The following is a 10,987-nucleotide window of genomic DNA, read 5'->3' as shown; positions in this document are numbered from 1 at the left end:
ACTCATAAGTAAGATGTGAATTTGAAATGACTCTTTTCAAATGAGATTTCATAGACTTAATACCCGATTCATAAATTCCTCCGAAATGAGGTGAATATACTGGTATAAATTGCCAATATATTTGATTATTCGCACAAACATCTGATATATTTGATTGATTAATTTTAAGAAAGTTACCTAAATCCTTTAATTCATTATAAGATCCTATGAAATTTGTACCATTGTCGGATAAAATCTGAACTGGTTTTCCACGTCTTGATATAAAACGTTTTAACGTAGATATAAAAGATTGAGCAGTAAGATCGGTTACTAGTTCCAAGTGAATTGCTTTGGTAGAAAGACAAATAAATAAACTTACGTATGCTTTATAAAATGACGGATTACGGCCCTTTCTGGTTTTTAAGGTAAAGGGTCCAGCGTAATAAACACCCGTAACGGAAAATGGGAATGAAGGAGTAACACGAGCTTTGGGTAAGTTGCCCATTATCGGATAGACGTGTTTAGAATTGAAACGAAAGCAATGAATGCATTCTCTTACTATTCTTTTTGCTGTGTTTCTGCCATTAATAGGCCAGAAATTTTCTCTAACAACTGCTAAAAGATGTTGAGCACCTGAATGAAATAATAGTTTATGCTTCAAACGAAATATCAGTATTGTTAAATGATGCTTAGCTGGTAACAAGATAGGATGTTTTTTATCAAATTCAAAATTAGAATTACATATTCTTCCACCGACTCTAATTATACCTTTGTCGTCAAGAAAAGGGTTGAGAGAAAGAATTTTACTCTTGGGGAAATTACTTTTCCTTTTGAAAGATCAGATAATTCAGTGGAAAATCCTTGACCTTTTGCTAACTTGATATGTAGAGATTGATCTAACTCGTCAGCACAAAAATGCGACCTGACTTTTTCTTTGAGTTTTATCGCGTGTGAAACAATTATGAATAAAACGTAACCAATAAGCAACGAGTCTTTTAGTTTAATAAGACAGGAGAAATCATTGAATGGAAACTTGAAGGAATTGAATGCAATTAAAGATTGAACTGAATTCTTCATTTCGGGAAGAGACATTTGTGGATCAGTACTAGATAGTTCCCATGACTCTTCAGGAAGAGACAAGAATTGTGGGCCATGCCACCAAAGATCACAAGTTTTAAGAAGAGAGGGGCTTATGCCGCGTGAAAGTAAATCAGCTGGATTTTCACTTAATAAAACATGTCTCCAATTGTGAGCTGCTGTCATTGATTGAATCTCACTGACACGATTGGCAACAAATGTTTTGAGTAAATGAGATGACGTATTTATCCAACCAAGAACTATTGTCGAATCGGTCCAATAGTATGAGTTTCGAAATTGAAGTTTCAAAGAATTATTTACTTTATTAACAAGCTGAGCCAATATAAGGGCTGCGCATAGTTCTAGACGAGGTATGGAAACTCGTTTGAGGGGAGCTACCTTTGATTTGGCAACTAATAGGTTTACGGATATTTCACCTTGTTCATTGATACTACGAACATAGGTACAAGAACCATATGCTAGTTCACTAGCATCAAAAAACGCGTGCATTTCTAACACAACAGAACCCTTTAGCTTCACATGCCTAGGAATTTTTAGTTCATTTAAATGGAATAATTGATCGTAAAATGTTAAGCACTGGGTATAAATATCTAGAGAAACAGATTGATCCCAATCAATTTTTTGTAACCATAATTGCTGCAACAGAATTTTGGCTTTAATCACTGCTGGACTGACTAGTCCCAACGGGTTGAATATTTGGGATATACTTGATAATATAGTACGTTTCGTAACCTTTGATCAAGGTAGAGAATTAACCTTGTAAGAAAGTGTGTTCGATTGAGAGCACCACTTAAGGTTTTCGTATTTTCATTTGAGCCAAATGGAAATGGAATATCTAACGAAGATATAGAATCATGTAATTTATGAAGAATATTAGGATCGTTTGAAATCCATTTACGTAAAGAAAAACACCCTGATTTCAGAATGTGTATTATTTCTGAACACAACCGCGATAGATCGTCTGCCGATTCGGAACCAGTTAGAATGTCATCTACGTACATGTCAGAAATAATTTGAGAAGCTTCTGGAAATTCAGTTGCAAAATCTAATGAAAGCTGAGGTATGCATCTAACAGCTAAGAAGCTGGCCGAAGCGGTTCCATATGTAACCGTATTTAATTCGTAAGAATTTAAAGGTTGAGTTGGATCAGATCTCCAAATTATTTTCTGTAGGCATCTTTGAGAAGGTTCGATGAGAATTTGCCTATACATTTTTGCTATGTCTGCAGAAATGACATATGAATGCTGTCTGAAGTGTAATAAGATGGAAATGAGATCATCCTGTATGACTGGTCCTATCATCTGTAAATCATTAATAGAAATACCTGAAGATGATTGAAAAAAACCATTGAAAACAACTCTGTGTTGAGTAGTTAGACTTTCTTTAATAACTCCGTGATGAGGAAGATAAAATTCTACTTTATTTGAAATGCGACTGGTTGGTTCACATTGCGTCATGTGTCCCATTGACAAGTATTCAGACATGAATTGAGTGTAGTTTTGCCTTAACTTGTCGTCTAATTGAAGCTTGCGTTCTAAAGTGTAAAAACGTTTAGTACCAATTGTTTTAGAGTCAACTAGTTTAGAAACAGAATCCTTGAGAGGCAACGATACACCAAATCTACCATCTGCTTGTCTTTGATAAGTTTTTTGGAAATGTGATTCGCAATCCTTTTCTTCTTGAGACAGAGATTTGGAGCTGGAAGCATTGCATTCTTCTAGTTCCCTGAATTGATTACGATCAGAACACATTTCACCATGCAATAGATTGCACTGAGTAATGGTAGAAGATGATTGAAGAATTGGACCTGGTATTATCCAACCAAACTTGGTTATCCCTACCATATTTTGTAGATTGCTGTGCTGAAGAAGAATTATGATTAGAAGTAGAACTAGATTTATTAATTATTATTTGGGCATTTGTTATCGTTGAATAGTACAATGAATTGAATTCTATGCGGTAATTTATTTCTTCTTCAGAAATTTGATCCAAAGATGCTTCGATTTCACGTTGAATATCCTCAAATTCGCGTATTAAATGTTTTGCATTATTTAATCTAGCTTGCAACTCAGTAACAGATCCATCTGCTGTATTAAAGTTTTCTACGAATTTACTAAATATAGTTAAGTTGATTTTGACAGAATTCCTATTTTTACGTAATTTATCAATAGCTTCTGACATTTTTGACGTTTTTGATTTTTTAGTTTTTGACATTTATTTGTAGCAATAAGTGGTTTGAGATTTTAAATACACTGTATAGAAATTATTAAGGTTTATAGAAATCAATTAATTAATCTTAATATAATATAGAAATTATTAAGTTAATTTTATTACCGCTATTTTATTTACTAATGTTTTAAAAAACAAAGAAAAAACTGCAAATTCAGATCTCAAATATGATAATTATAAACAATTTTATTTATGATCAGATAAGAAAGCAATATTTTAGGTAAAAACTGACTCACAGACTTTGAAGTTCTCGATGAGCGACGTAAAATGAGTTTTTGAATCGTTTGTTTGTCCAATTAACGATTGCTTGAATATGATGCTGGAACGACACTGAAATTCTTCCAAAATTTACCAATATTCCACTGGTATCGAGGCTAGAAGGACCATTAGTATGGAGCTATTACACAGGGAAAGCCCCTTGACACTTTAGTTTCTTATTTTTTTTTATTGTTCTGGACAAACTAATCTGAATTAAATATTTTTTATTCTAAAAGTACATGACGCCTTTTTTGTAGTTTGACAATCAATTCTATTTTTTTACAATGGCGATGTGACAGTATGACATGAACAGTGGCGTGTTCTATACATTTTAATAAATACTTAACATACATTCTCTTGTAACTTACCTTATCTTAATCTGACAATTTCGAGTATTTTTAAGGATAGATTTTTTTTTCGGGCCCAACTTAACGAACTCCCCTGTGTTAAGAGCCAATATATGGTAGAGGTACATCTGCAGGGCACCAGGTTTCTCCCCATATGATAATCTGACGCGCTCGAGTAACTGCAAAAATCCCCGCTTGGGCTCCCCTACCATAAGAGCTATGTCACTATCCGAGACAGAACGAACAAAAGGAAGACCATAGAAAAAGTCTACACTGAATTATACTCGGTAAAAACACAACCGCAAAAACAACGTTCTGAACAAATTACTAAGCAACACCAGTTCAAAAGAGATACCGGACATAACCGACTCTGAAACAAGAACGGTCCTAAATCAACTGAAAACTAATAAATGTTTAGGAGAGGATAAAATTATTACGGCTGAAATGTTGAAAACTTATGGCAGAAAAATGACACATCGTTACCCTAAGTGCAAAATGTCGTATGTAAAAAATTTCAATTTTTTTTATTAGCGATAAACATTGCTCTTTATGATATGCAACCGCTGGCTAAATATCATATGTCATCAGCTGATTTATCAGTAGTTATAGTAAGAAATCAAAAAGTCGTATGTTTTTACAGCTGTTTGTTGTAACTGCAAAAAGTTTTATGTATGGAAGTGTTGACCATGTGCTGACAGTGAAAACGTAACCCGTAGATAATTGTTTGATTCATTGTGTATCACATTAAAGAAACATTATTTTTTTACATATTATTATTCTTAAAACAGTTTTAATTATTATTAATTTTACTTAGTTGTGCTATTTTATGGTGAAAAGTGAAGAAACAACCTAATTTTACATGTATACATAGTTCAAACATTCAGACAATCGAAAGGTCTCATAGAATTACCAAAGGAAAGGGCAGAGAAAAAGTTAAGAAAATGATGGACGTTTCTAATGAAGGCGTGACTTATGACTATTCCTCAGGGTCTGAAGATTACTACCAAACTTTATCAAGCACAAGTGATGAAAATGAAGAGTGCAGTAATATTGTTTCTAAAAGACAAAAGGTTAAAACAAAAACAAAACTTACTGAAGTGAAACATAAAACTAACGTTAGAAGGAAAATAATTCTGAAAAAATAAACAATTCACAAGGAACTGATTTTGTTACACAAGAGGAGGCTCAGTCGATTGATCTTAATAATAGCAAGGAAAATTTTCCTTTAACCAAAAAGAAGAGAAGGAAGGGGGAAAACGAAAACCCAAGAGATTGGGAACGAACTCTTAATGCAGCAAAAAGAAGAAAAAGAGAAAAATATTTAGGTTTAAAAAAACAAGACAACGGCCAGTACAAACTTTCTGTTGAAAAGGAAAAACGAAAAATGAAAGCTCCATGTGAATGCAAGAATAGGCTTTTTAATTGTGATAAAGTGAGTGAAGCTAACAGGCTTCAACTTTTCACAAATTTTTGGAAAGGAATTGAAAGTTGGGAAGCAAAACAAGCTACTATAGTGTCTTTGGTGGATAAATCTACACCAGAATTTCGACGATCAAGTACTGTTTCAGAGAACTCGCGTAAAAATTCTTCTTTTAAGTACCATTTGAAGGTGGGTGATGTAAGAATGCGAGTATGTAAGAAAATGTTTTTAAATACATTCTCTTTAGGGGAAAGGTCTGTACGTTCTTGGGTTATGAAATCACCCCTTGATATCCCCATTCATCGAGAAAACCATGAAAACGTAGAATCTACAAATAATATTGATTCCAGTGCTCAGACGCCATCTAGGGATGGTACAGAAAAAAGGAGGGGAATCCATCAGTTTTTAGACTCTGCCAAAAATGGAATCGCACTACTGCCGTGATAAAACAAGCAAAGTGTATTTAGAACCAATGTGGGAAAACAAGAGTCAACTTTACAGAGAATATGAGCATGTCTGCCAAGAGCAGCAACTTCAGCATCAGAAGCTCTTTTTCATGTAGTTTTTGAAAATAAGAATATCGGGTTTTTTCTTCCTAAAGAAGATCAGTGTGAGACTTGCCTAAAACACAAACTGGAAAAAATAACAAACGAAGAATACGATCATCACCAAAACAGGAAAGTTGAGTCGAGAAATGAAAAAGAAACAGATAAAAAAGGGCTGAAAACTCAAGTGAAGGGCAAGTTTATGCTGTTGATGTGCAAAAAGTTCTCACTTGTCCAAATATAAAGGTATCTACAGCCTATTACAAAACAAAACTTAAAGTTCACAATTGGACTATTTATAACTTGGCAACACATGAAGGCACATGCTATGTTTGGCACGAAGGTAATGGAGGTGTAGAAAGTGATGTATTTGCTTCAATGATTGTGAGGTTTTTGAGAAAAGAGTTGGAAAAAAAACAAGTATCAATGAAATAATTACTTGGAGTGACGGTTGCACTTACCAAAACAGGTGTGAGACTGTTTCAAATGCTCTACTGTATTTCACTTGCCAAACAGGAGTAACTGTATATCAAAAATATTTGGAAGTGGGACACACACAAATGGAGGTAGACTCCATGCATAGCAAAATAGAGAAAAAAGCTTAAGAACAAAGAGCATTACGTTCCGGCAGACTACGTGAGAGCAATACGTGACTTAAGAACCCATCCAAGCCCTTACTGTGTAGAAAGCTTATCTTTTAAGGATTTTCTTTGTTTTTCAAATGGATACTACAAGAGCATAAGGCCTGGCTCAAAAAAAGGAGACCCTTATGTCACTGACTTAAGGTGCCTTAAGTATGTAAAAGATGACCATATTTGGTACAAATTAAACTTTTCAGATAACTGGTTAGAGCTACCTAAGAGACCAAAACCATTTAATGAAGTTTTCCCATCTACCAATTCAAGACATGAAGTACAAAGACTTACAAGAATTAAAAGCTTGCCTTGAGGAGGACTACCACTTTTTTTACGACAACTTGAGTCATGGCAACTAGAAAAAAGTTTTACTTACTGTTTTGTTACAGAAATGACTAGAAGTTGTGTAAATAAATTTTTTTAAAATGTCGTATGTTACTTCATTTCTTTGAAATTAGAGTGCAAAAAGCTGTATGTCTACATGAAAAAAGTCGTATGTAGAGTTATAACTACAATTAAGTTGCAAAGTGTCGTATGTACAATAAAAATAAGTATATCATATAATTTTTGCTGTGTAATCAAAATCATTTTAAAAGTAAAGACTAAAAAGATAAAAATTTTTTAATCCCATGTTTTAAAAAATGCATTTAAAAGTAAATACGTTTTTTCTACCTCCTGTAAAGTACACTAATTTTACATACAACATTTTGCACTTAGGGTAACGACATGTATTATTTTTTTTTAATAAAGTAATCGATGAAGGAATGGTTCCTCCTCAAGAATGATAAAATTCCGAAGTCTACTATTTAAAAAAGGAGACAAAGCGAACATCGAGAATAATTATCGAACAATATCCTTACTCTCACATCTGCATAAACTGCTAACCAAAGTCATAACTATGGAGACCTACAGTGGCGTAGCTAGCCCCACAGAGGCCCCAGATCAAGGTTTGTTGCGGGGCCCTTTTCGACGACTGATATGAGATAGTGCTAAAAAAATGTTAAACAAAAAAGCAAAAATGCTTGTATAGAATAGAATAGAAATATACTTTATTGTCACTGAAAATTTTACAATTTTATGGAAAAAGCTTACAAATAGTCGTGGAAAAAAACTACCACCTACTCCGAAAATACTTCCTAAGGTAGCTTGAATTCTTTGAAGATAGTGTCTTTTAATTAGTTTTTTAAATATGTTCTCTAGAACGCTTCTATTTAGAAAAACTAAAACTAGTATATCTATTTATCTTTCAGAGATAAATCGGTTTCATAAATTGCGAATTTCTAGTACCGGACATATGTGTCCCTTTGGGGGTAGGGCTGCGGTTATTTTATCGAATAACTTTTTTGTCTTTAATTTTTAAGCATTTTTTACTCTGGATTATTAAATTGTGAGGTATTCTGGTACTAAAAGTTACTTTTGCTTTAAGTCGGTAGGATACACCGTTTTCTAGAAAAATCGACTTGAAAATTTTTCGTTTTTTGAATTTGAACAAGATTTGAAACAAATTAAAAAAAACGGTGTTTTTACCGACTTAATGCAAGAGTAACTTTTATTACTAAAATGTCTCACATTTTAATCCAGTGTCAAAAAAGCTTAAAAGACAAAAAAGTTATGAGATAAAATATCCGTTGCCCTACCCAAAACGGATGCCTGTGACCGGTACTATAAATTCGAAATTTATTTAATCGATATATCTGTGGAAGATAAATATTCGTACCCGTTTTCGTTTCTCTACATGGAAGCGTTCGGGAGGTATCTAAAAAAACTAATTACAAGACACCTTCTTCAAAGAGCTCTATCTATCTTAGGAAGCATATTCAGACTAGGTGATTTGGGTTAAATCTTAATATTTTATGCCCAGGAATCTACAGTTAAAATATTTCAATTATTAATGAAACACCCTGTATATTGCAAAATTTAAATAAATTGAAAATTGAATAATACAACCTTGGGAACTAATAAGTTCTGCGTATAACACCAAAATATAGATAGAAACAATAAACCCAATAAATTATAATAGGTATACCAAAGTCGAAAAATAGATTTGAATTGTTGAGATTCATTGTTTGAATACAGATTCAGTTTTTTCAAGCCAAGGTTCAAATAGATATACCTAAATACAATTTATATATTAGAACCGATTACACGAAAATATACGCAAACAATACATTCGGTTTCAAATATTCAAACATAATGCGATTTAGACAAGTAAGGATCTGCTTTTAGGTGGATGTGAGAGGTGGCATTCAGATTTGTGCGGATAAAGAAGTTAGGTGATAACTTCGTTAATAATAATTGATTTATGCTCCTTCTCAAATATGCCCGGAACATTAATAAAAAAAAATAAAATATTTAAAAATTTCAAAAAATTTCGTTTTTTTTTTCTATTTTTTTGCTTATAACTTAAAAACGATTAATTTTGGAACAAAGTCGTATAGGAATAAATCAAAGATAATTAAATTTTCTATCCGATGCGATTAGCTAAAAATGTCTTAATTTATCACCCTTGCTGCAAAATAGCAATAAATATAAAATCAGGGGGCAAAACCAGCCTGTCTTTATTCAATGATTTTCCATCACTTAGGTTACACTTAGAACCTTCCTAATTCGCTTAGAAAATACTTGTAATATGCTAAAACCGTACACCAAATTTCATTAAAATTGACTTACTAGATTTTGAATAATAATTTTGCAATCTAAACTTTTTTTAAAAAATTAAAATTTTTTAAAATCTTGCACAACAAAAACTAGAACATACAAAGATTTGTCGATTTTTTTACATATAAAGAAGTATTCCACCTATCTAATACACTTTACAGAATTGAAATCGGAGTCTTTAAGCATCCTCAGCAATGTTTTAAAGTTATAAACAATTTTTTGGCTTATAAACAAATTAGTCCTGTGGCCAGGAGGGGGTGCTACGGGCTCCTTTATTTAGATGGACTTACCCAAGATTTTAATGTATTTTTTGACCCGTAGAACACGATTTTTTTGGGTAACAGTTGATCCGGATGTCGATAAGATTGTTACATTGTTACATAAGATTGTACAAAGAACATGAGGAATTACATAACATCGATTTTTCGCAAAATAAAATATATTTTTTTGTATTTCTTGGGTAATTCTAAGCAAAAAATGTTCTTACAAGTTTTTCCGTAGGATGCATAGTTTTCGAGATAAACGCAGTGGAACTTTCAAAAATTCGAAAAATTGCAATTTTTGAACGCGAATAACTTTTGATTAAAAATAAAATAGCAATTCTGCTGACAGCATTTGAAAGTTTAAGTCAAATTATACCGGTTTTAATTATTTGCATTGCTAAAAATTATTTTTTTTTATTATTAAACAAAGCTATTTGTTTATAGGCCAAAAAATTGTTTATAATTCTAAAACATTGCTGAGGCCCCTTAAATAATCCGATTTTAATTATGTAAAGTGTATTAGATAGGTAGAGCACCTCTTTATATGTAAAAAAATTAGACAACTTCTAAACTTTTTGTTAAGAAAGATTTTAAAAAATTTGAACTTTTTTAAAAATATTTATATTGCAAATTTATTACGCAAAATCTATTAAGTCGATTTTAATGAAATTTGGTACACGGTTTAAGTTTAAAGATCTTAAATATAGTATCATTTAAGATCTTGAAACTTTTAAAGGGTTCTTACCCATAACTTTTTGGTGGATCACGCATGCATGCTATTGTAAGTATGGCATCTGTCAATTCTTAACCTTAGTCAACTTTTATAACATTGTCTATTATTAATAAGGTTATACTTACTATTTTAGGGCTTAACACTGATGATGGATTACCTATTAATCCGAAAACGTTTTGTTTTGTGATGTAACCCTTACTGGGGTCTTTTAAATATACCAATACAGAAGTAAAAACTTCGAGATGTATTCTGGTATAAAATCGTTTATTTAAAACTATAAAATGTCATGGATTGCAAAACGTTATCGTTCTATACAGAACATCTTCAGTGCCTAGAATGAAGTATTTCCACGTTAGTTTAAAGCAAAAGGTTAAAATTGTGACTGTTAAAATGAAAAATGTGGGAATACTTACATCCTGCCGAGTAGTTTGAAACTAGCACACTGTAAATAGTGTTAACCTCATTGTATATGGTTTACATATATGTTTATGTAAACCATATACAATAGTGTTAACCTCATTGTATATGGTTTACATATATGTTTATGTAAACCATATACAATGAGGTTAACACTATTTACAGTGTGCTAGTTTCAAACTACTCGGCAGGATGTAAGTATTCCCACATTTTTCATTTTAACAGTCACAATTTTAACCTTTTGCTTTAAACTAACGTGGAAATACTTCATTCTAGGCACTGAAGATGTTCTGTATAGAACGAAAACGTTTTGCAATCCATGACATTTTATAGTTTTAAATAAACGATTTTATACCAGAATACATCTCGAAGTTTTTACTTCTGTATTGGTGTTTTAAACTATGG

This window comes from Diabrotica virgifera, chromosome 5, assembly GCF_917563875.1.
Source record: "Diabrotica virgifera virgifera chromosome 5, PGI_DIABVI_V3a".
Taxonomy (NCBI): Eukaryota; Metazoa; Arthropoda; class Insecta; order Coleoptera; family Chrysomelidae; genus Diabrotica; species Diabrotica virgifera.
The sequence above is the reverse complement of the archived record's forward strand: the minus strand, read 5'-3'. Positions refer to the sequence as shown.